The following is a 23,575-nucleotide window of genomic DNA, read 5'->3' as shown; positions in this document are numbered from 1 at the left end:
GAGAGGGAGGCCTAGAAAAGGAGCGAGAGCTGTCTCCTTGCCTTTAGACGGGACTGTCCCACCCGGCGGGGAGTTGGCACTGTCACCTGCCTACCAGGCTGAGGAGGGATGCTCCTGCCCCCCCCCCACATGAGGTCTCGCTCCCTTTTCAGTATCACCTGCAGCCCAAGGAGATAAGGGGGCTCTGCTGTGAGCTTCACCTTGACCGTCTGAGAGAATCCAGTCACGGATCACCTGTTTTCTGAGCTGTTGTTCTCTGTGTAGAAATCCCAGGAAAATTCAGAGTGAGCAAAGCTTCCTTGGGCTCAGCCCCTACACTCCACCTCGCCCCGTACCTCACTGGGCCTCTTCTTTCAAAGATGTCACACCTGGTTTAGACCATCTCTTGACTTTTGCAGGAAAAGGATGGCTAGTGATGCACATTTGACTTCTTTGGAAACAAATTCTCCATTCCCAACTCTCTGGCAGAGCTCAAGGGAAGCAGGGAGGCTGAGGGCAGGACTGTCCACGCAGATGTGTGGGTTGGGAGAGCACGTGCCTCCGGCAGCGCTGCTAGTCTGGCTTTACCTGGGACTCAGAGTGGCCTGGAGGTCAGACCCTACGCTGGGCTCTGAATGCCTTCCTCTCCTCTGCTCAGGGACCTACAGCACCCAGTGGCCCTTCATTCTGCATCTGTGCCTTTGCCCCTTCTGGCTTAGTGGTTAGCCGCTGGGGAGCTTTTCTGAGTGACCCTTGGGGAACTGGTTACTAGTCGGGGTGGCCCGTTTGTCATTCAGTTAATCTGAGGGGGAGACCTGCAGTCTCCTACCTGCAAGGTGCCTGTGCATGGGAGAGAGGGAGTGAATGAGAGAGAGGGTGTATGTAAGTGTCAGTCTTCTGTTTTCTTACCTCCAGTTAGTCCCCATTTTCAGCCCCACTCCCCACTCTTCCCCATGCCTGGCATCCTTGCTTCTCTCACCCTCTGGAGTTTACAGAGCAGATCACACCCTTCTTGTCCACATCTTTCTCTGATCATTTGTCTTGCTATCTCAGTTATGCCTCTTGTCCATTTGCTGTCATCCTGTAATGGGCTAATTGCATCTTTTCTGTTCTTTTCAATGTTGTAAGTTTATATAATTTTAAAAATTCCTTTACTATCATTTTAGTGGAGCCTTAGAAGGAAAAGGAGATCAACACATGTTTTGAATCTACCGTTCTTTTAACCAGAAGACCGTGGCATAATTTGGAATCACTTCCTAGAATTCCACTCTATTTCTATAGCTGCTATTTACCCTGTCTTGGCATTTTACAAATTTATATTTTGCCCGCCCTCCTCTACCTGTCCATTAAAAACAGCGTATGAGCATCTTTGTAGCTAAATCTTTAGGCATATTATGACCTCCTAAGGGTGAATTTCTGTAAGTAGAATTTCTGGGTCAAAGGATATGTAAAACTTTAAGGTATTACTGGTGCATATTGCTAAATTTCTCTTCATAAATACGACACTACTTTGCATTCCCACTAGCCATAGATGAATGTGCTTGTTTCTCCACACTCTTTTTGATACTGGGTGTCTTTGAGCATGTATGTTTGGGTATATAATGTGAACACTCTGTGAGATAGATCCCTGGCTCAAAATGCCTGCACATCAAAGTTTGGATAAACATTAGTCAACTTACCATCGGTGTATGAGCATGCTTGCTTCTTCCACATTTTTACCAACACTGCACTATGATATAAAAATCTTTTCCAGTTTAATAGGTTGATTTTATTGATTTCTCCCGAGGTTGAGGATTTTTCATGTATTTATGCCATTTGTATTTCTTCTTTCATGGACTGCTTGTAACCCATTCTTTTCTTTGTGTGTTTGTCATTTTCTTGATTTTAAGCTCTCTTTATATATTAAGGCTATGAATGTGACAAATTTTTTAAAAATTTTGTTGACATTTCATTTTGTTTGCCTTTTTTGTTTACACATCCAACTGATAAGTTTTTTTCTTTTTTTTATTTCTGAGATACACATTTTAAAGTAATAACTAGAATTATGACTTATAACATTATACCAGGACATATAAGATTTTTAGAAATTTCATGTAATGTATGAAACATTTATATTAACATATTTCCATACAAATAACCCAAAGAAAGTTTAGTATTAGTTTTTTTGTTTGTTTGTACTGCAGGTTCTTATCAGTCTGATAAGTTTTATTACTAAATTTAAAAAAATTTTTATTTATTTTTGGATGCACTGGGTCTTCATTGCTGCGTGCGGGCTCTTCTCTAGTTGCAGAGAGTGGGAGCTACTCTTCGTTGCGGTGCACGGGCTTCTCATTGTGGTGGTTTCTCTTGTTGTGGAGCACGGGCTCTAGGTGCACGGACTTCAGTAGTTGCGGGCTTGTTGCTCTGTGGCATGTGGGATCTTCCTGGACCAGGTCTCGAGCCGGTGTCCCCTGCATTGGCAGGCAGATTCTTAACCACTGCGCCACCAGGGAAGTCCCTCCGACTGATCAGTTTTAAACAGTAAAGTTTATCAGCCTTTTGCCTCTGTGGTGTGCTTCCAGAATTACCTGAACCTTGGGCTTCTGGGGTGTTCTTTATTTCTTCATTTGACCACACCTGAGGGATGGGCTGGCTGCACATGTGAATGTGACTGAGTTCCAGCGTGGTCCTCAGGTCCTGCAGAAGGAGGGCAAGGTCACCATGGACAGTTCTCCAGGGGCTGCTTAGCCGCAGTGGGTGTGGGGGGTTGGTCCTGGGGAAGAGGCAGCCCCGCCTGAGACCCAACATTATTGACCTGGGATGCGGCTGGCAGGAGTGTTCCAGGACCCACCTCACATTGGGGTGATCCAGAGGCAGAGGGTGAATGTCATGAGGGGTATGGATGTGATGTGGACAAGCATGGCTGCTAATCTCAGTAGGCCCCCCCGCCACTAACAGCTGGCCTCAGGTCCCAGGTGTTGATCACTGGGAACAGTGATTAAGAGGAGGGGCTCTTCCTGTCCAAATCTGATCTGATTGAGCCTAAGAGGAAGTCAGGACAAGACAAGTGGGACCAGGGCTTTAAATGGCCCACATTAATTTGGTTCAACTCAGGCTTTCTGTGATAAAAGCATAGAACAGTCTCAGATGACACAGGACAATGTTGCTTCGATGGCTTTACTTCCAATTTGTGTTTCTCCCCAGTGCTTACCTTACCAACTTGCCTCCTGCCTCTGCATTTTCCAGATTTACCCCTGGTGAGACGTGCTTGGGGAGGAGGCCGAGGGGGGCGGATGCTGGTAAATTGCATTCAGAGCATAAGCTGGGGACTTCCAGGACGGAGGGGACTTGGAGCCTCATTTTCCCCAGCCATTAGCCCATGGGCTAGAAATAAGATCTGTTTCAGAAATGTGTGAACGGTGCTGAAGGGATTTTCTTAAACTTTCAGCAAAGTGAGTTCTTCAGACCTATTTGAGATACTTTGACCAAACCTTCAGAGTGGCCTTTAAGATGCTGTCTACTATGGGGTGGCTATTCAGACGTATAATTCTACATTGACTCCTAAAAATTAGGGATAGGAATGGGGATGTAAAAACCGTAAGAAGCTGGATTGTGATCATTACAAAACTGCTACTTCCTTCTGCTCCTCAGACTCACCAAGTTCGCTCCCATCTCCAAGCCTTTGCCCCTGCCACGCCCTCCGTCTGACCTGCCCTCCCCCAGATCTGGTACAGTTGACTCCTTGTCTTCATTTAGGTCTTGCTCCAATGTGGCATTCTCAGAAAGCCCTTCCCCACAACCCTAGTTAAGGTAGCACACCCCCGCCCCCATCATGCTAGTCTCTCTCCTATTGCCTTATTCTCTTTTCTTCATAGCAGTTACAATATCAATGATAACAGTAATAGCTAATATTAGGGAGTACCAACCACGTGCCAGACAGAGTTATAAGAGCTTTACTTGTATGAATACATTTGATCCTCACATTAAGCGTATGAGAAGAATATTATTATTCCCATTTTACAGATAAAGAAATCAAGTCCAGAGAGAAGTTAATGTAATAGTTTGGCCCTGGGAGTCTTCTAATCAGTAAACATTTATTAAACACATATTATGGACCAGGACCAGGCTCTCTGCTAGGATTAGGGGATCCAAGAATGAGTAAGTCATTGTCCTTGCATTCAAGTCATCAGGAGACCAGTGTTCCAGACCAGGCTGGGCCAGTGGCTCCTCTCTGAGACCCTGGAGCAAGTTGCTTACACAGATATATGTGCTTTAATTTCCCCATCTGTAAAATAGGAATAAAGGAACCTGCCCCAGCTAGTCCTCTGCATTCTTGGAAGATTTGTTGGTGAAATCACTTTGAGATGTGCACAGGGTGGTGCAGATGCAGGGAGCCATTGGGCATCCTCACTCTGGAACTAGGAAACAGCAAACATATTCTCTCTTCCTACCTGGATGAGGGAAAGGTAGATAATTAGCCACCACTCATCTCTGTCTTGGTGGTACCAAGTCCTTATCAGATTTCACCCCCTTCCCTTACTTGCAGTCATTTTGTGGTATCAAGCAATTCTTAAATGTCTAAAAGAGTCTAGCTAGAATCTCAAAATCAATTTTTGGTCCATTGATGTAAGAGATGTTGTACTTATATAACTGGTCAATAGGATTATGGTATGTAGGGCAGCTGTCCCATCTGATTGAAAGTGGTGAGTTTTATTTTCCAGGGACCCCAAAATCCCTTGCCTACTGATGGTACTTTTTGTTTTTTGTTGTTTTTTTTTTGCGATACGCGGGCCTCTCACTGTTGTGGCCCCTCCCGCCGCGGAGCACAGGCCCCGGACGCACAGGCTCAGCGGCCATGGCTCACAGGCCCAGCCGCTCCACGGCATGTGGGATCTTCCCGGACCAGGGCATGAACCCGCGTCCCCTGCATCGGCAGGCAGACTCTCAACCACTGCGCCACCAGGGAAGCCCTGATGGTACTTTTTTGAAGGAAGTTGTTCTTATTCATCATTAGGCTACCAGCCTGGCTGTTTAATTCCAACAGCTGGTGTTATTCTGAAGCCAATGCAAGAGCACTGTTTTGGTTTCTGTGGTTTTGCCAAGGCCATTAATTAAAAACAAGCTCGTGATAATGGATGGGATGTTGGTATGTGATGGGGAAACAGCCCTGTGGAAAGGGATTCTTGCTCCTTGTCATCCTCTTGAGATGGACTTTAAAGAATGGGTGACCAGACCTTTCAAGTAAAGCAGGCCAACGTGTCTGACCCCATCCTCCTAAATAGTATGTGAGAGGGAGCTTTGGTCGCTGGTTCTTGCCCTGGGCCTCACCCCCCTTTCTATCATCATGGTTTTTTCCCTGTGTCTAATTTGTTGCATGATCTGTTAATAACCAAACATGCCCTCACAAGCTGGGGAATATTTGCAGAGTGATAAAGCAATTATGTTATAATCTCCCACTTTCTAAAAGAGGCATCAGGACTGCACACTCTGGGAAGCTTCCAGGTGCCAGAGCCTATTGACTCTGTTCTTTCATTCGTTTGTACTGTTGCCATCCAACTGTAGGCCCCTGTCACCCCATCCATCCCCCACCTGTCCGTCCATCCATCCATCCATCCATCCATCCATCCACCCACCCACCCATCCATCCATCCATCCATCCATCCACCCACCCATCCATCCATCCATCCATCCATTCATCCATCCATCCATCCATCCACCCACCCACCCATCCATTGATCCATCCATCCAGACATCCATCCATCCAACCACCTGTCCCATCCAGTGGGTCTCTTATTTTTGAGCACTTATTATGGATCAGGCCCTGAGCTAGGGCCTGGGGATGTAAAGATGAGTAGGTCACCATCCTTGCATTCAAGTGATTCATACAGTAATAGCAGGACGTACGAGAGTTCAGTGAAGTGTTTCACGCTAGCATAGTTGGGGCTTTATATTCCCACTACCAAGAAAAGGCAGGGCTTCCCTGGTGGCGCAGTGGTTGAGAGTCCGCCTGCCGATGCAGGGGACACGGGTTCGTGCCCCAGTCTGGGAGGATCCCACATGCCGCGGAGCGGCTGGGCCACTGAGCCTGCGCATCCGGAGCCTGTGCTCCACGATGGAAAAAAGACAAGCTAGGTGCTTACCTATATACATCCTCCCTCCTTCCGTCCCTACCGGCCTCTCATCCTTCCACAGATATTAACACCTACTAGGAGCAAGTCCCTTCCTTGTGTGTATCCCCACCTTCCCTCGCTTTGACATTGGTCCATTTCCCACCCATGTAATTCCCTTACTGCTTCAGGCATGTCACCTGATCTGAAATTTGGGGCAACATCCTGTTCTAAAGGTAAAGTTCCAGCTCCTGAGCTTGGCGTTTTGGATCCCTCCACTGCGCTGCCCCAGCCTGATGACCAGCCTGTGTCTCACTCGTCCTGTGACCAGCAGACCTACTCACTGCTCCCAGATGTGTCTTGCATGCTGCCATCTCCCGTCTAATTCCACTCACCCTGCAAGGAAAGCCTGGGAAGGTGTGTTGCCTCCTGGTTTGGGCCCTGGAGGCAAGCATGGCTATTTTCACTGGATGCCCGTCCTACCACATTGTATGGTTACCTTTCTGTGTGTGTCTGGCTCACTTTCCTTTTGTCACGTGGATGGGATTCTTGCTTCATATATCTTGGTTCTCCTCAGTGACTAAAGGGCCTACATATGGAAGTCACCATCTCTATTTGCTAATTAAAATTGGGGGAAATTATACATTATTTATCACCTCTTCCTGGCAGTCCCTTAGTTCTGCTGCTGAACTAGACAAGGTTGAAATTACCACTCTGGGACAAATGTGTGGTTTATCTCATCCATTTTTTAACTCTCAGATAGGTAATGGAGAGTGTGAGAATGTGTGCTGTTTATTCTCCATCTGCCCACCCCCCCCCCAATCTATTTCTGCCACGCTGTGCCTGGGGAGGCTGGCCCCTATGGATTACATCAGCTGGGCTCCTTTATTTTACCTTCTGGTTTCACTGGGTTTGGCCAGTAGGAGACACCAGCAGGAGATATAAGAACAAGGAGGAGAGAGAGGTTGGAGTATTAATCCCCCTGATTTCTGGCAATGGCTTCTTTTCCATCTGCAGCCCCTCTCCCAGTACTGGAGAATCACTGGGCTCCAGGAACAGTTGTTCCCTCCCCTTTCCCTTCTAACTTAGGGATGATCAAGGCTTCTTGCTGGTTTCAGCCTCTGGGTGCCACACCGTATCTTGTTGGTTCCCTTAACCCTTCCTACACCTCTCTAACTGGTCCATTCATTAAATTATTTCCATTTAAACCTTTTTGAGTGCTATCTATAGTATTACCGAGAGTCAACCTTGCAGGCTTAGTTTAATCAGCCCATGAATTGATCTGTTCCATTTTCTTACAAAAGGGTTTTGGGGTTTTTTGTTTTTTTTTTTTTTCGACGGGGAGCACACATTCAGAAGAATCTATGATAAAAATAACAGTCTCTTGGCTTCTTCCCTCCCTAACTTGTCACTCTCCCTTGAGGCAACCTCTTGTAACTCTTTCAGTTATCTTTTTCTGACATTTACCTCCATATTTAAAAGTAATGTGCTTTTGTTTTACTCCTATTTTAGAAATTACCTGCTTACTTCCTGTTATGATAGATGACGATTTAGCTCGCTTATACCACCCTCCTACCTCCCCTCCCCACATCCTCACAGTATAGTTGTATCGTTATTTATAGTTCCTCTACTTGGTTAGCTTTATAAGTAATATTTTTACTATCATATTTCTTGCTTGTTAACAACAGTATCTCGACTCCCTTAATCAGTAAGATGAAGGTATCAGTGCCCTTACCCCGACTGCCTTCCAACTTTTCAATTTCTGTCATCTCTATTTTTACTTTTACATTGTTAAGGGTGATAACACTTACATTTTTATTTTGTAACTGCCAGTAAAAACTGTGCTGTGTCTGTAGTTTGACTCTAAAGACTGAAAAATCAGCAGATAGGGCTTATGTGATTGTGAATGTAGAAACAAGTCGTGAATTGACAGTCTAACCCTCCGACATACTTGTTTGGTTTGCCTGGTGATTTTTTTAAAAAAGTTTCAGCCAACATTTTAAAATAAGGAGAGTTTTCCTAACAGATTCAGAGTTTGGGATATTGTTTTAAAGGCTGTAAGATCTGGTCTGACGTTCCATGTGGCAACACTCTGCTGGAGGCTGCCCGCTTTAGAATGGGCTTTCCTACTCCAGTTTGCTGCAGTCCCTACTACTCATACAGTGTATGCATGTGCTCAGACTCCTAGCCTGCTGTGTTCATTTACTTATTTACCTGACCCTGAAGGCGTTTAAGTGTGTGACCCTGATGCCTGATCTGTTGTCCTCTTTGGAGTCCATAATATGTATTTCCTTTATATATGTGGCTTTATATTTTTCCAAGAGTATGTCATTGCCTTCGTTTTTTCCCCCCACCAATTGCTATTATCATATCCTCATTGTTTTTCCTCCCAAACTCTCTAGCCAATTGGGTATTTTATATGTTCTCCCTTCCCCCCAGAGTTCTCTATCCTCCTCAAGTTTGACCTGGTTGCTGTCTAGGCCTGCTACACAATTGACATTTGGGATTTTCCTGTACTGTTATACTAGGTTAGTTCTGCTGCTTCCTGGATCTCATCTTTTCTTTGGGTCCATTCAGTTTCTTCAGAGAAGGAAATTCCTTTTTTTTTTTTTAATGCTTGGGAGAGTAGATACCTGGCTGCCCCATGAGTACCAATGGCTCGACTGTTCTGACATCAGATTTTATATAATCCCTGCCTCCCCCACCCCGCCACCTTTTCATCCTCACATTTGATTCCTGCCCTCCGCTGCCTTGGCGGCTCTGAGTCGTGAGCCTCTTGGCCATTCTGCCAGGCTGATGGACTCTCATAACATCTGTGCCTACTACAGGGTCAGGCTCCCTGTGGCTGCCTCATCAGTTTCTAATCTTTCATACTCTGTCTCTTTTCCACAAAGTTGTCCCAACCTCTTTTCCAGTAGCCCTTACCTGTTCCCTTTGTTGTTTGAAATTATATCTTAAAAAAACTTATTTCACTCTCATCTTGGTGATGATGTGTCTAGATGGAAAGAATATAAATGAATGCAGTTAATTTGTTGTCCACCATCTAAAGTAGGTGTTTTTCATCCTAAATTTACCTCTTTTAGGATTTAGAAGTTCCTTGTATTATCAACATGTTTATCCAATTCATAATTTTCTTTTAACTATCAAATTTAGATCTTGTACTAACGCTGTTAAGGCAGTGGTAGCTGCCATAATCATCTCCCAGTTCTCAGGGGCTTACCACAATTGAAGTTATTTCTTGCAGCTCTAACAGTCAAATGCAGCATGCACCTGGCATGACTGGCGTTCTTCCACAAAGTAATTCAGGGACCCAGGCACCGTCCGTCTTGTGACTGTGCTCTACCTTAGAGGATGCATTCTCAACTGGGGCAGTATCACGCTTAGGGGGGCAAAATTAGCTCTTGGGGCCAAAAAAATCTCATTTTAATACATAAATCACAGATATACATTTGGTACATAAACAGATAAACAGTGTATTAAAATTTCCTAGGCGGAAGAAGACACCTAGGAAAAAAGTATCTGAAAACGCTCCTTACAAGGGCAACAGTGATGAAAGAAGGTTGAGAAACACTGCTACCGGGCCTAGGAGTACCCTGTGTTCAGGTGGAAGGGAAAAAACAAGGTGGTGAAGGCTCACCCACTTCTTAACAATCTTGGCCCCCAAATGACAGAGACCTCTTCGCCCACATTTCATTGGTGAGCTCTAGTCACGGGTCCCACCTTGTCACGGGAGGAGCTGGGAGGTGTAGCTCTGGGCTAGGCAGCTGCCTCTCAGTGACAACTCTCAACTAAATGAGGGGGAACACAGATTTTGGAGGACGGCTGGCCTCCAAACACAGGGGTCAGCAGACTTTGTCTTACAGAGCCAAGTAGTAAATGTTTTAGGCTTGCAGGCCATGTGGTCTCTGTCACAACTGCTCAAGTCTGCTTATTGTGGCCCAAAGCAGCCATAGACACTATTGACATGAATAGGTGTGGCTGTGTTTCAATAAAGCTTTATTTACATAAACAGGTGGCTGGCTGGCCTGCAGGCTGTGGTTGACCAACCACTACCGATCCCTACACCTGATGACCATTCCAGAGCTTTTCCATTGCCCACTTTTCCTTGCCTCTCAGGACCTAACCCAGGTTCTTCTACATTCCCTGTGCCGACACGGGACCTACAGCTGCCCCTTAACTGAGTGAGGAGTCCGTAGTTTTTCTGTGAGAAGAGTGGGATGGGGTATGACCCTCAACCAAGTGAAGTGTACAGGTCCCAAGTCCGGAGACAAGGAATGCATATTGCATGTGACAGTATGGTATTAAGCCATCCCCACCTCTAATCTCCACTGCCACCTGACACGGTAGGAGGCCGAGTACCTGGCACATGTAGTAAGTGCTCAGAATATGGGGACAACTCCTGTATTCAATGCTCAGGGGTCCCTTAAAATACCTGCATTAGATGAAATAAGTCCTCAGAGGATCTGCGCTCTGCCTCTCATAACATTAGAAACTATACCATATTTTCAGTGGATTATTTCAATGATTAAAGCTAATAGTTTAATAACACGGCCATATGCTCGCATTAGAAACGGAATAGAAAACTACATATACAATATGATCTCAACCATCGTATTTTAAAAGTTTAGCAAAAAAAAAAAAAAAAGGAAATATTCTCACAAAACGATGGGATTATGAGTGGCTTTTCTTTTTCTCTTGTGTATGTTTAAAACTTTTACAGTGAGCATGCTTTCTAGGTGGAGGAGAATAAGCGTTATTTTAAAACTATAGGGGAAGGGAGTCAGCGCTGAGTGCGAGTGGTAATGAGGGCGTCTGCCCGCTTGTGGGCATAGACATGGACCCAAGGATTCCACCAGCAATTCTGTCGGAACAACTCCCTCTGAGGCAGCCTGTCCTGCTCACCCTCCCCCAAATTAGAAAGGCTTCTTTACATAGCGACTGTGGAAGGGTTCCAGCCTGCTTCTCCACTGAGAAATTCTTCTCATTTCTAAGTGATGAGAACCTCATCTAGATTCTGTTTCCGCTGAGGCGGGACCAGCCTCTCCGAGTGAATCATCTAGATTATCAATAGGGTGAGGAGGAGAGGTGCCCGGGGTTAACTGCGTGTCACAGGCATTGGTCATCTCGGCCTCTCCCCGGTGGGCTTACTTGACTTTGGGGAGAAATGAAATCACTTGCACCCTAAAGTGCTCTCTGTGTTGGACCACCAGCCCGGTGGCCTGACCTCCAGGTGCCCCTGCCCCCCAACGGAGCAGAGAACAACCCATTCTGTAGTCGTAACCAAATTCAAGATCATACCCAAATGCCCGTAATTGTCCAGGAGCCCTCTGGGTTCCTCATTTGCCTCTTCCAGGTATTGAGTGATGGGGTTTGGGGGCCCTCCACCCATGTCCTGCCCACCTGAGTCCCTTCTCTTCAGCCCTTGGCTGTTTCTTCTGGTGATTTTGTTCTTCATTCCTGGGCTGTCTACACACTGCCTCAGCCTGTGCCCTCCACACTCATCAGACCTGTTGCATTCTCCAGCTCTTAGCCCCTTCACTAGGACAGGGTGGCCCCTCTCCCTTCACCCAGGGCCCTGACTTGACTCTCAAGGGACATCATCTGCTTGAAAACAGCTCCCCGTGGCCTCCGTCTGCTTGCCCATAGCCTCCATGCCTGCCTGTATTCAACTTCCTCTGTCCTTGTGCCAGGACCTCCCTCTTCGCTCCCAATTAGGTTGGAGGAACCTTATCCCAGCTCTTTGCCTCCGCCCTGGCTCCTGTGTTCTGAGATCTGGTCCTAGCATCCTCTCTTTCATCTCAACACACATACCCTGGATGTGCACGTGATGTACGCGCATGTGTAAGGACCACACTCCGGCAGGCACAGGCACCGTTTAGTCCTGTGTGCGCACATGGACTCCTTACGGTGACTTGAGAGACCCTATACCAGGGCTTCTTAGCCTCAGCACTATTGATGTTTGAGCCCGATAATTCTCTGTTGAGGGAGGCTGACCTGTGCATTCAAAAATGTTTAGCAGCATCCCTGGCCTCTACCCACTGGATGCCAGTATCATGTCCCCAGCTGTGACAACCAGCTATGTCTCCGGACATTGTCAGATATCCTCTGCAGGACGAAATCACTGCAGGCTGAGAACCACTACCCTACATGTCGGGGATCCCCTGCCCCCCCACCACTCCTCTGCTCTGTCCCACCCACTGTGCCTGCCGTGTGCACACTGATCCTTGCCTCGGGGCCATTGCTTCAGCTGTCCCTGCTGAATGTCCAGTGTCCTCCACTCAGATTTTCACTTGGTCATCTGGGCCTCAGCTCAACTTTCACCTCCCCAAGGCCTTTCCTGACTGCCCTGTGGGAGCAAACCTAGTTGCTTCATCATGTTTACATGAGCACTATTATCCGAGGCACCCAGCCTCGGATTTGGAGTTGAGAGATGAAGACGGGTGGGTGGCAGAGTCAGAAGGCTGCCAAGAAGCCCCTCTCGCCGGCTTATGTAATTCGCTCCGCGGAGAGAGAGCGCAGTGGGGCTCAGCAAGTGAGTCCCTGGCTGCTTGTCATGTGAAGAAAACTGATGGGAATGACACTTTTCCTCCTCTGCTTCCTGCCCTGCTTTTTTGTTCTTTGTATCGTGAATAATGTGAATACAGGAGGAGCCTCATACTTGGAGTTATTTTTATAAGGTCTCATCTCTGCTGCAGATGACTCAGAGCTGGGGCCTTCTCTTGAAGACGTTTCTTGGGAAACGCCAGAGAGATGCTGCGCCCTAGGTGAGCTGGGGGTCAGAGAGGCCCCTGACCCATCTGGAGCCGTGTCCACTGGGGGCAGGAAGTGGGGCTGGAAGGAAGGCCTTGCTGAAGGCCAGCGCTTCTCCCGGCTTCCCTCTGCCTAGCCAGCCCTGCCTTTTCCTCACCATCCTTTTCTGCTCCAGCAGAAATGACCAGGATGGCCTGCCAGTCTGGAGAAGAGAGAGGGCACTGCCCCCAAGGTTGGCCCTGCAGGCTGCTGGTAGACAAGGCCCCAGCAGGCTGGTGGCTCTAGTCTAAAGGTGTGAAAACTACCTGGACAGTGGTCCCCAGGCCCTGAGGGAAAAGGAGAATCAGAGAAACCTCTTCTCATGTCTCCAGCCGCCCCCGCTGCCCATGTTCTTGGGGTGTGAAGGCTGCATCTTACTCTCTGTTTCTTCCATGTCTGGCGCTAAGACCCAGTGAATGTGTGTTGAATAAAGGAATTAATGAAAGAGAAGCACCTTTTTATGTGTAAAGCTGAACTACCTGGGCATGTGTATCGCACAGAACCTCATGCCGTGGAGGATGGTGGGTTCTGCACCTGCTCCAGAAGAGGGGCGTGCCCAGACCTCGGCACGTGGACTGGAAGTTGTCATCACCCTCGGCGCGGGCATCATCTGACTTGACCCCTCACTACCACTCTGAGGGGCAGAGGTGTCGTTTCCTTTTACAGAGGGTCACGGAGGTCAACAGCAGCATACTCAGTGCTGTGCAGTTAGTAACCAGCACAGCTGGGTTCTTCTGTCCTAAATCTGCCGATTCTGTGACTGTTGCCCTGACCCTGTGATGCCCTCGAACCTCAGAAACCCCAGAAGTAGAGACTCCCTTGCTTTTGGAAAAGACTCCACACCCTCCTTCACTCACAGCTGCAGTGCTGTCCTTCCGGAAGATCTGGTCCTTTCCCTTCTGTTCTGCCTATAGCAGAATTGCTGGTTCTCACCCATCTGCTACCCGACAACTCTTGGGAGAATTGGAAGGCCCCTCTCAGACACCTCTGATGGTTCTAGAGAAAGGGGGATTTGGGGGCATACACCCTTTTTCCTCCTGCTAAAATTCCCTAACCCCCCAACTCCCTTTCTTGCTGTCTTCTCCCAGGTCACACGGTCCCCGACTTACAACCCAGGTGGATGGAAAAGGTTTCAAGTTGATCATTTGGAACTCAGAATGCATTTCTCCATAGAAGTAGCTTGGACATGATGCTGAGTCTACCTGTAATATATCTGAGATAGAGTATTAATAACATTGGCCAAGTAGAGAGCTAGTATTAATATTAATGATTTCATTAATTAATTAACTAATAATAAGCCATCACCATCTCTTGCCTGGAAGACTGTAGCAGCCTCGTCACAGGTCTGGCCTTTTCCACTCTTGTCCTCCTATAGCTTGTTATCTATGTGAAAAGCTGATCAAGCCCCATCTCTCCTCTGCTCCGAGCCCTCCAGTGGGTTCCTATCCCCGTGACCTGGCCCGTTCCTGCCTTGCCAACCTCACGTGCCGGCCTTTTCCAGCTCCAGAAAGCTTGTTTCGCCAGAGGAGTCAGCAGCCGCTGTTTCCTCTGCTTGGAACTCTTGTCCCTCCTCGAATTACCTGGTACAATCTCAGTTCATTCAGGTCTCTGCCAGATGACACCTTTTCAGTTGCCCCCAGGACACTTCAGATAGGTGACCTCAGATACCCATCCCCCATCACTCCTCTGCACGCCTCCCCTTCGTAGCACTGATCATACCCATTCCACTGCTGGTGTATTTGTTTACTTGGGTCCTGTTGGTCTCCTCCACTAGGATGCCAGCTCCACAAGGGCAGGGACCTGGTTTGTTTTATTGGCCGTTCTGCTTTCAACGCTGGAAGAGTACCTGACATATGGTAGGTGCTCAATAAATACTTTTAAGTAAATAGATACATGAACGATGTGTCCACACCTGACCGATAGGCAGATTGTGGTTTCTTGTGGAATTTATCACACATTCCAAACATCAAAAATTAACTTCTTCATTTCCCAGCCCTTGGGATTTGAAGTGTAGGGACCTCATTTTAGTAATGAGTTCGTCGATTATTCTGGAAACCAGGACTTCTTACTCTGCATTCTTGGCGAAAATAGATACTCTTCTCCGGTTCTGAATTTGGCAAAGGAGGGGGGTGGGCACTTTGGTGTCGTGAGTCTCCTGCCTCCAGTTTTACTGAGAATGGCCATGTATTTTTGATTACTCTAGCTGGGTGCTTCTCACCTCGGCACCACTGACACTTTGGACCGGATAATTCTTTGTTGTGCTGTCCTGTGCACTGTAGGATGTAAGATGTTTAGCAGCATCCCTGGCCTCTACCCATATGATGCCAGTAGAACCTCCCAGCTATGACAACCAAAAAATGTCTACAGACATTGCCATTCCCTCGAGGGACGAAATCATCCCAGGTTGCAAACTACTACTCTTCCATGTGCTGGAAGTCTCGCCACACCCACCCCCCGCAACAAAGAATTATCTAGCCCCAAATGTCAGTGGTGCCAAGTTCAAGAGAGCCTTCTCTAGCACAGCACTGATGGAATGTTCTATTTTCTGCTGCCCAGTGGTAGCCACTTGTCACACGTGGCTGTGGAACACTTCAGATGTGGCTGGTACAACTGACGAACTGAGTTTTTAAGTTTATTTCATTTTAATTAATTTTATTTTTTTTAAGATTGTTTTTATGTGGACCATTTTTTTAGTCTCTTGAATTTGTTACAATATGGCCTCTGTTTTATGTTTTGGTTTTTTGGCCCCGAGGCATGTGGGATCTTAGCTCCCCGACCAGGGGTCAAACCCACACCCCCTGCATTGGAAGGCGAAGTCTTAACCCCTGGACTGCCAGGGAAGTCCCCATTAGTTTTAATTTAAATAGCCACTTAAATAGGCTAGTGGCTACCATATTGGATAGCACAGCTCTAGAGAAACCTGTGCGGCTCACACTTTAGTGTCACACAAGTCATCTGGGGAGAGCAGAGTCTGATTCGGCAAACCTGGGGTGAGGACTGAGAGTCTGCATTTCTAGTGAATTCCCAGGAGATACCAAGGACCTCCATTTTAGTAAGATGACCTAAGTCTCTAACCTAAAGAGCATATAAACACAAAAATGACATTTCTGCTGCCTGGAAGGGCTTGTTAAAAGACACAGTGGTGTAGTATGGGGTGATGGGGAAACTATGGTCTGTGGAGTCAGACAGATACTGGTATGAATCCACTGTTACTCAGCTGTGTGCCCTGGGCAACTTACTTAACCTCTCTGAGCCTCAGTCTCCTCAACTATAAAACAAAACAGTGATCATTCCCAGCTTGCAGTGTGATTCTGAGACACTGTATTTGAAAGCACCAAGCCCAGTGCCTGCCTGGCCCATACTGGGCACTCAGGAAATAGCAGCAGGTGTTACCTATTCATCTAAAGTAAAGACATCATTTACACACATCAGCCCTTAACGTTTAGGCCATGCCTGAGACCCCCATGTCAGAATCACTCAGATGTTATTTGGAAAAGCAGATCCCTGGGCCCAGCCCACACCTACTGAGTCAGAGCCTCTCACGGTGGGGCCCTGGAAGCTTTGTTTATTGTTGTTTTTAATTGAGGTAAAATTCGCACAGCATAAAATTAACCACTGACCATTTTAAAGTATAGAGGTCAGCGGCATTTAGTGCGTTCTCAGTGTTGTGCAGCCATCACCTCTGTCTAGTTCCAAGGCATTTTCATCACCCCAAAAGGAAACCCCATACCCCTTAAGCAGTCACCCCTCATTCTCCTACCAGCCCCAGCCCCTGGCAGCCACTGGTCTGCTTGATATCTCCGTGGACTTACCTACCTTCTGGGTATTTCAGATAAAAGGAATCATTCAGGGCTTCCCTGGTGGCGCAGTGGTTGAGAGTCCGCCTGCCGATGCAGGGGACATGGGTTCGTGCCCCGGTCCGGGAAGATCCCACATGCCGCGGAGCGGCTGGACCTGTGAGCCATGGCCGCTGAGCCTGCGCGTCCGGAGCCTGTGCTCCGCAACGGGAGAGGCCGCAACAGTGAGAGGCCCGCGTACCGAAAAAAAAAAAAGAAAGGAATCATTCAATATGTGACCTTTTGTGTCTGACTCTTTTCACTTAATGTTTTCGAGGGTCATCCATGTTGTCGCATGTATCAGAACTTCATTCTTTTTTATGGCTGAATAATATTCCATTGTATGTCGATACCAGATTTATCTGTTAGCCAGTTGATGGACGTTTGGGTCGTTTCCACTTTTGTGGCTGTTGTTAATAGAACTTCTTTGAACATGTGTGAACACGTTTTTGTTGGAGCGCCTGTTTTTAGTTCTTTGGGGTTTACACCTAGGAGTAGGGTTACTGGGTCATTGATAACTCTAAGGAACTGCCACACTATTTTCTAAAGCAGCTGCACCATTTTCCATTCCTGCCGGCAGTGCAGAAGGGTTCCAATTTCTCCACATCCTCACCAACACTTGTTATTATTTTATTATTACCAACGTAGTGGGTGCAAGGTGAAGCTTCATTCTTAACTTCCCCAGGTGGTCCCTATGGGCGCTAGAGCTATATTCAGGAGAGCTTGCCCTGCACTGGGTTAAGTGATGGTCTGCGTCTCACAGAGGCATGGGACTTGGGACTCAGTCAGACAGTGCTTTTGTTGGGCTGGTGAAACCCGTCAGAGGATTGGAGTTGTTAATTTGAGTGTGTTCAAGAGGTTGGATTTTTTTTCACACATCTTACTGTCTTAGCCCGTAACGAAAAACCACAGAGGATGGCTTATAAACAACAGAAATTTATTTCACACCTTTCTGGAGGCTGGATGTCCGAGATCAACATGCCAGCATGGTCGCGTTCTGTGAGGGCCCTTTCTTCCTGGTGCATTGCTAATACTTTCTCACTGTGTCCTCACATGTTAGAAGGGGTGAGGGCGCTATCGGGATCTCTTTGATAAGGGCACTAATCCCATTCATGAGACCTCCACCCTCATGGCCTAAGCACCTCCCAGAGCCCCCACCTACTAATAGCATCACCTTTGGGGGTTAGGATTTCAGCATATGAATTGGTGGGGGAGGGACAGAACATTTAGCACGCAGCACTTACTCCCTCCCCTTTAGTAAGGGGAACTGAGAGGATAGGGACAGCTTGTTCTCAGCTTGCCCTGGAAAGGCCAGATCAGTGCAGATGACCCGTGGGAGCTCCCCCACCCCAGTGCCCCCATGGGCAAGTTACTGCAAAGCGCCTCTACCTGCGGCTTGGGGCTGGCCTGGAGGGCCTGTCCCGTCACGAACTGGCTTTGAATTCTTCTGTTTTAATAAAATTTAATGTGAAGTTTTGCATTCCACCAGATAGTATAGCTGGGCCTGATTTAATTTTTAAAATTAGGGGTTATCCCCCCAAATATTAAAGTGTATTTCAGGAACACATCAGGTTAATCCTGTGGCTCTGAGGATAAAGGTGATAAACCAGGGTTAGTGGGCAGAGGAGTTTCGGGGAGGGGGTTATCGTGGGAGTGCTTCATGAAAGGAATAGTATTCCTCTCTAACAATGAGGATTTTGTTTTCCTCTTCCGGAATTTCCTCGAATATAATCTCTGGGGTGGAAAACAACATTTAAACGATGCATTGTATCCACAAGCAGAGGGAGCAAGGTCCTACTGTAACTCCCTGGGCCACTTCAAGATTGCTCTAGGACAGAAGCCCAGCACCCGTGGCCTCCTTAGGTTCTCAGCCTTGGCCACATGTCGCAACACCTGACCAGCTTTAAGCACTATTGTCTAATGGGTTTTGGTGAACCCCAAGCATCTGTGTTTTTTAAAGCTCCCCAGGTGATTTTGATGTGCAAACAAACTGCTGTGCTCACCCATGGGACACGATGGTGCAAAAAGCATTTGCTCATGCCCTCAGAGAGCTTACAGTCTGACTGGGGAGGCCCCCTCGTTAATCATATAATTAATTAATTGCAACTTTGATAAGTGCTGTTGCACACTTGCGTTTCTGGAGAGTCAAAGAAGTCTCACTGAAGCTGTATTTGAAAGCTAACTAGATGTTAATGAGGGGGGAGCTAGGAGAAGAGCATCCCAGTCAGAGGGACCAGCATGTGCAGAAGTCCTGGGGTAAGAAAGAGCTTGGAGTGTGTGAAGACCTGAAAGACAAGCTGACTGGAGCTGTGAGCAAGGGAATAGGAGGCCTGAGGAGGTTGGAGAGTAGATGGTGGTCCGCCATCCATTGTCAGCCTATGATAAGTCTGCCTGATATGCTCTCAGTGTTTGAGCTGCTGTGATATTGGTGAATACCCCAGCTTCTGTGTTCTGGAATAACCAGGTGCATGGAGACCTGATGAAGTGGCCACCTATCTCTCATAATGGTCTGAGCAGGAATGCCCTCTTCTAGTGCCTATAAATTATTTATTCTTTTCTCAACCTCCATGGAGGTACGAGTGGGGCATCTACAGAAGAGGAGAGATGGTTGGAGAGAGAATGGGAGTTTTCACCACATTGGAAAAGCTTCCAGGCCTCCCCATCTGTTGATAGAATGTGTCTCCCTTGAAAATTAGATCTTCTTCCGTGTCACCATCATCTCTGTACAGGAGAACTTGTTTGACAGAATGAGTGGCCCCCACGTGACTGGAGTCTAAGATTTCTCATTGCATTGATGACTCTCCACCCTGTTTCTTAGATGTTCTTAGGTTAAATCTACAGATTTAATTCCTCTTCCTCCTCAATTTCTTCTCCTCCCCCTCCTGCTTTTCCTTCTTTTAAAAATCTGTGCCAATTTCTAATTTATTGTGGGTGGCATGGAGGGAATTCTTCACACTTCATTGGGTCCTGCTTCCCATTTCAGAAGCTCCACAGTTTGTCTCCTGTGTCCCCTCCCCTCCCCTGGCTGCCACCCTGCTCCTGTCCAGTTTTTGTTTCAACTGCTCTGTGGCCAACAGGAACCCTTCCTCTTGGGTTTGAGCCTCTCAGTACCCATTTAAAGTGTTCATGTCTCTATAGTAGTTTTTCCCTCCCAAGACTCTTACATCTTCATTCTCCCCTTAACTCTAACAGCAGTGTGGTCTGTAAGGCGTCGTTAGTCACCACTGTGTGCAGAAGGGAAACTGAGACCCAGACAGCCATGTGGGGCATGGGGCAGAGTCTGGCCTTGCCTGCTGGCTTGCTGCCTGTGGGTCCCTGGAAAATCACAGAGCCTCCCAGGGCTGTGTCCTCACTGGTCGTGTGGGAAAGACCTAAGTAAGATTTCCATGCCCTTAAGGCAGTGCCGTGGTAGAGAGGAAGGGCTTTCCGGCTTCCCGTTCTGGTTCCGTCACTTAGTTCTGTGGTCTGGGACAAACCAGCAGGCCTCAGTTTCCTCACCTGTAACATGGTGATACCAACAGTGACCCCACAGGACTGCTGTGACTATTCGGGTGCTTCTTGGGAAGGCCAGCACCAGGCCTGGCCTGTGTTCAGGCCTTCAGGGTGTAGTAGCTGTCCCGCCGCCTCTCCCTTCTGGAACTCGGCTGTTTGTCCAAGGGAACCCCAGCCGTTAGTGGTGGAACTAGAACCCAAGTCTGCTGGCTGCCGGCCCGGAGCCCCCGGGTGGAGCTCCCTGTAAGTCCTGGGGTGGCATCCAGAGAGGGTGGGCCTGGGGCCACTGAGGTGAGACTCGGTGCCCGTTAGCCCTGGTGCAGGGGGACTTCCCGCTGGGAACTCTCAGCACAGTGGCAGGGGACCCATGAGGTCACACACCAAGAAACTGTGAGTCATCGGGACCCCTGCACCCCTGCAAAGCTGCCCTGCAGCCCCAGTGCCAGCTGGGAAATTGTTTCCTGGATTCCTGTTGATTTTCACGTTGAGGAGGAGTATGGCTGTCCCCACACACTGCTGTGTGATAGTAATGCTGACACTTAACCCAGGGCCAGTTGGGAGCCAGGAAATGTGCTCAGTGTAGGACCTGTGCTCTTGCTAATCTCACAGCAAGGAAGGCACTGCTAACTCCATTTTATGAAAGAACCAGGCCAATTGACCAGTGAGGGGCGGGGCCAGATTTGAACCCAGGTCTGCTTGGCCCCAAAGCTCATGTTCTGTGCATGAAATTGTATGACCTTCTGTCGAGTAACATTCACCACGAGGCTTCTCCAGCAGTCATTTAATAATAGAACGCTGGGCTTCCCTGGTGGCGCAGTGGTTGGGAGTCCGCCTGCCAATGCAGGGGACACGGGTTCGTGCCCCGGTCCGGGAAGATCCCACATGCCATGGAGCGGCTGGGCCCGTGAGCCATGGCCCCTGGGCCTGTGCGTCCAGAGCCTGTGCTCCGCAACGGGAGAGGCCACAACAGTGAGAGGCCCGCGTACCGCAAAAAAAAAATTAAAAATAATAGAACGCTTGTTCACATCCCAAAACCCACATCCACTGTCAGTCTATGTCAGCCCTGACCAACTAATTTTCACCATGGGTCAAATTGGATTTGGCCAAGTTACCACTGTTGAAGAGAAAAATAGATGAGTCCCAAAACTTGCTATAAAATGGGAGGGAGGATAAGGTGGCCCCTGTGTTGGATGCCTCGTGCCAGCTTAGGAAGAGGGAGAATTAGCTGACATGCACGTTACTTTCCTGGTTCGCCTTAAGTAACTTCTTGGGCACTTTTGGAAAAACCTGCACATCTATAATGCATGGTCTGGATACCATCACAGTGGAAGCATGCTGTGAGTCAAGAACCGATTCGGTCCTTATTGAGAGCCTCCTTTCATCGCTCGAATGTGCCGTGTTCCTTCCGTCACAGGAACTTTGCACAGCCTATTCATTGTGCTGGCAACACCTTTTCTTTCTGTCTTTTCCCTCCCGCCCCCACCCTATTTTGTTTCACTAATTTATTCTTAGGGCTCAGATTAAAGACTAATTCTTTAGGAAAGCACCACTGACCCTTTCCTGTGGCTAGATCTACCCGACATATGCTATTATAGCAGTAATCATACTTCTTCAGAGCACCGCTATTATAATTATTTCTAATTTATTAATGTTGGTTTCCCCACTAGAGGATAAGCTCCATGAAGGCAGGGACCACATTGGTCTCAACTGTTGTATGCCTAGTGGTTTGCACTTGCCTGCTATATACTAGGCACTCAGTCAACAATGGATGGACCAATGGATGGTTGGATAGATGGATTGAGCTAGTTAACTTCATTTCCTTTACCTTAACTCCAGCCAATATACTCTTCTTGCAGGAAAGGGGGATTGTAATCGCCTGTTTATATGTCTCCCTTGGGTCTCTTTGAAGAAGAACCCATATTGAGGACACTAGAATCTAGCCCAGCACCTGATCTATAAAAGTTGGCTGTGTGGTCTAAGCTTAATCTTGCCCATGAGTGATTCCAAGAACTATTGCTCCTGTCGGGGAGCCTGGAGAAATATTTTCCCATGTTGAGAATAAGGATGAAACACTCATGGAAACTGAGGGAAGTCCATCCCTGCTTCCCACCTCGTGCCATGGTTTAGCTTCTTGGTAAGATCTGCTATTGAAGTTGCCAGTTACTCTGTTGACTTATTTATACATAAATAGTTATTCCTGTAACCTTCACTTAGCCAACATTCAGAGATGATAGACAATCTTGGTAACATCACAGACATCGCTTCCAAAGCATTCCCTTGCTATAGGAATGTTTATGATGTGCTTATCGCTAGAATTTCATGAGCAGCAAACTCCCAAATTGCAAATGACTTAGCATTTGAAGCAGCGAGTGAGAGTGTATGTGTGTACGCACTTAAAAAAAAAAAAAGACTTTGAAAAGGGAATTTTTTCTTCTACAGAGATATCTTCTAGAGTTTAAAATAAGAACTACATAAAAGCTGAGAGTTTAGAGGAATGAGCACTTTCTCTTAAGCGTTCAAATGGGGGAAAATGACTTGTAATCTCTCCCTCAAGTATTAAGGCAATAGGCATTTAAAGGCTTTTTTGGGAGCTGGCTGTCACAGACAAAAGATTTCTCAATTTAAAAAACATCATTTTTATAACATTAAATGGTAGGAATGAACGCCAGCAGCCCTCTTGACATTTTGGAAATGCTTTATTTTTTGAAACGTCCCAGTCCATTTTAATAGATGACACTTTTGTTCTTCCCATTCCGGGCAGTAGCTTCGGCTGGGGTTGCCATAGTTACAATTGGAAGTTCAAGGTAGAGCAGGACAGGGCTCCAGGCACAACTTCTGACCAGGTTCCCGTGAACCCAGTGTGTTGGTGCCACCACCTCAGACACCCCCCCCCCGCCACACTTTCCCAAAGTCCCTGCTGTAACTCTCCTTCTTGGAGAGAGACTCTCTGAACAGTCTGAACTATAGTCCAGAGGGTGAATTTGACATCATTTTTATTTCCAACCACCCTCTCTGAACCAAGAGCTCAGCCAGACATCTCAGGAAGGTTGCACTCTTTACAAACGTTTCCTATAGCAATGCTTCTCAGCTGTGGTTTGTGGAATGGTGCTGGTCTGCAAGCTGTTAACCGGTCCACGAGATCAGTACAGAAATTGAGAGGAAGCGCTTAGAAACTCTGATGCCGATTTGACAGAGTAAGCTGTTGAATCATTAAGAAGTAGGCTTGTACTCTATGAATATTTTTGTCATTTCATTTTTCTACCAGTTCCTTTTCTTATATTTTATAAATGTGTTCATCCGTGGGCTTCCCTGGTGGCGCAGTGGTTGAGAGTCCGCCTGCCGATGCAGGGGACACGGGTGCGTGCCCCGGTCCGGGAAGATCCCACATGCTGC

General features: G+C 47.4%; 1 protein-coding gene across 19 annotated transcripts in view; it reads left to right on the top strand.

The window, feature by feature from the left end:
* TRERF1 (transcriptional regulating factor 1) overlaps positions 1-23,575 on the top strand; it is a 572,147-nt gene that overhangs the window by 484,763 nt on the left and 63,809 nt on the right. The window contains exon 1 of one of the 19 annotated variants that reach the window (XM_060162913.1): positions 14,648-14,710. The exons of the other annotated variants lie outside the window; for them this stretch is intronic. The gene's annotated coding sequence lies outside the window, so the exon portion shown is untranslated. Of the gene's footprint in view, positions 1-14,647; positions 14,711-23,575 lie in introns of those variants that run through there. 19 annotated transcript variants of the gene reach the window in all.

Source organism: Lagenorhynchus albirostris, chromosome 10 (assembly GCF_949774975.1).
Source record: "Lagenorhynchus albirostris chromosome 10, mLagAlb1.1, whole genome shotgun sequence".
Lineage (NCBI taxonomy): Eukaryota > Metazoa > Chordata > Mammalia > Artiodactyla > Delphinidae > Lagenorhynchus > Lagenorhynchus albirostris.
This window is presented reverse-complemented; position numbering and strand designations above follow the sequence as displayed.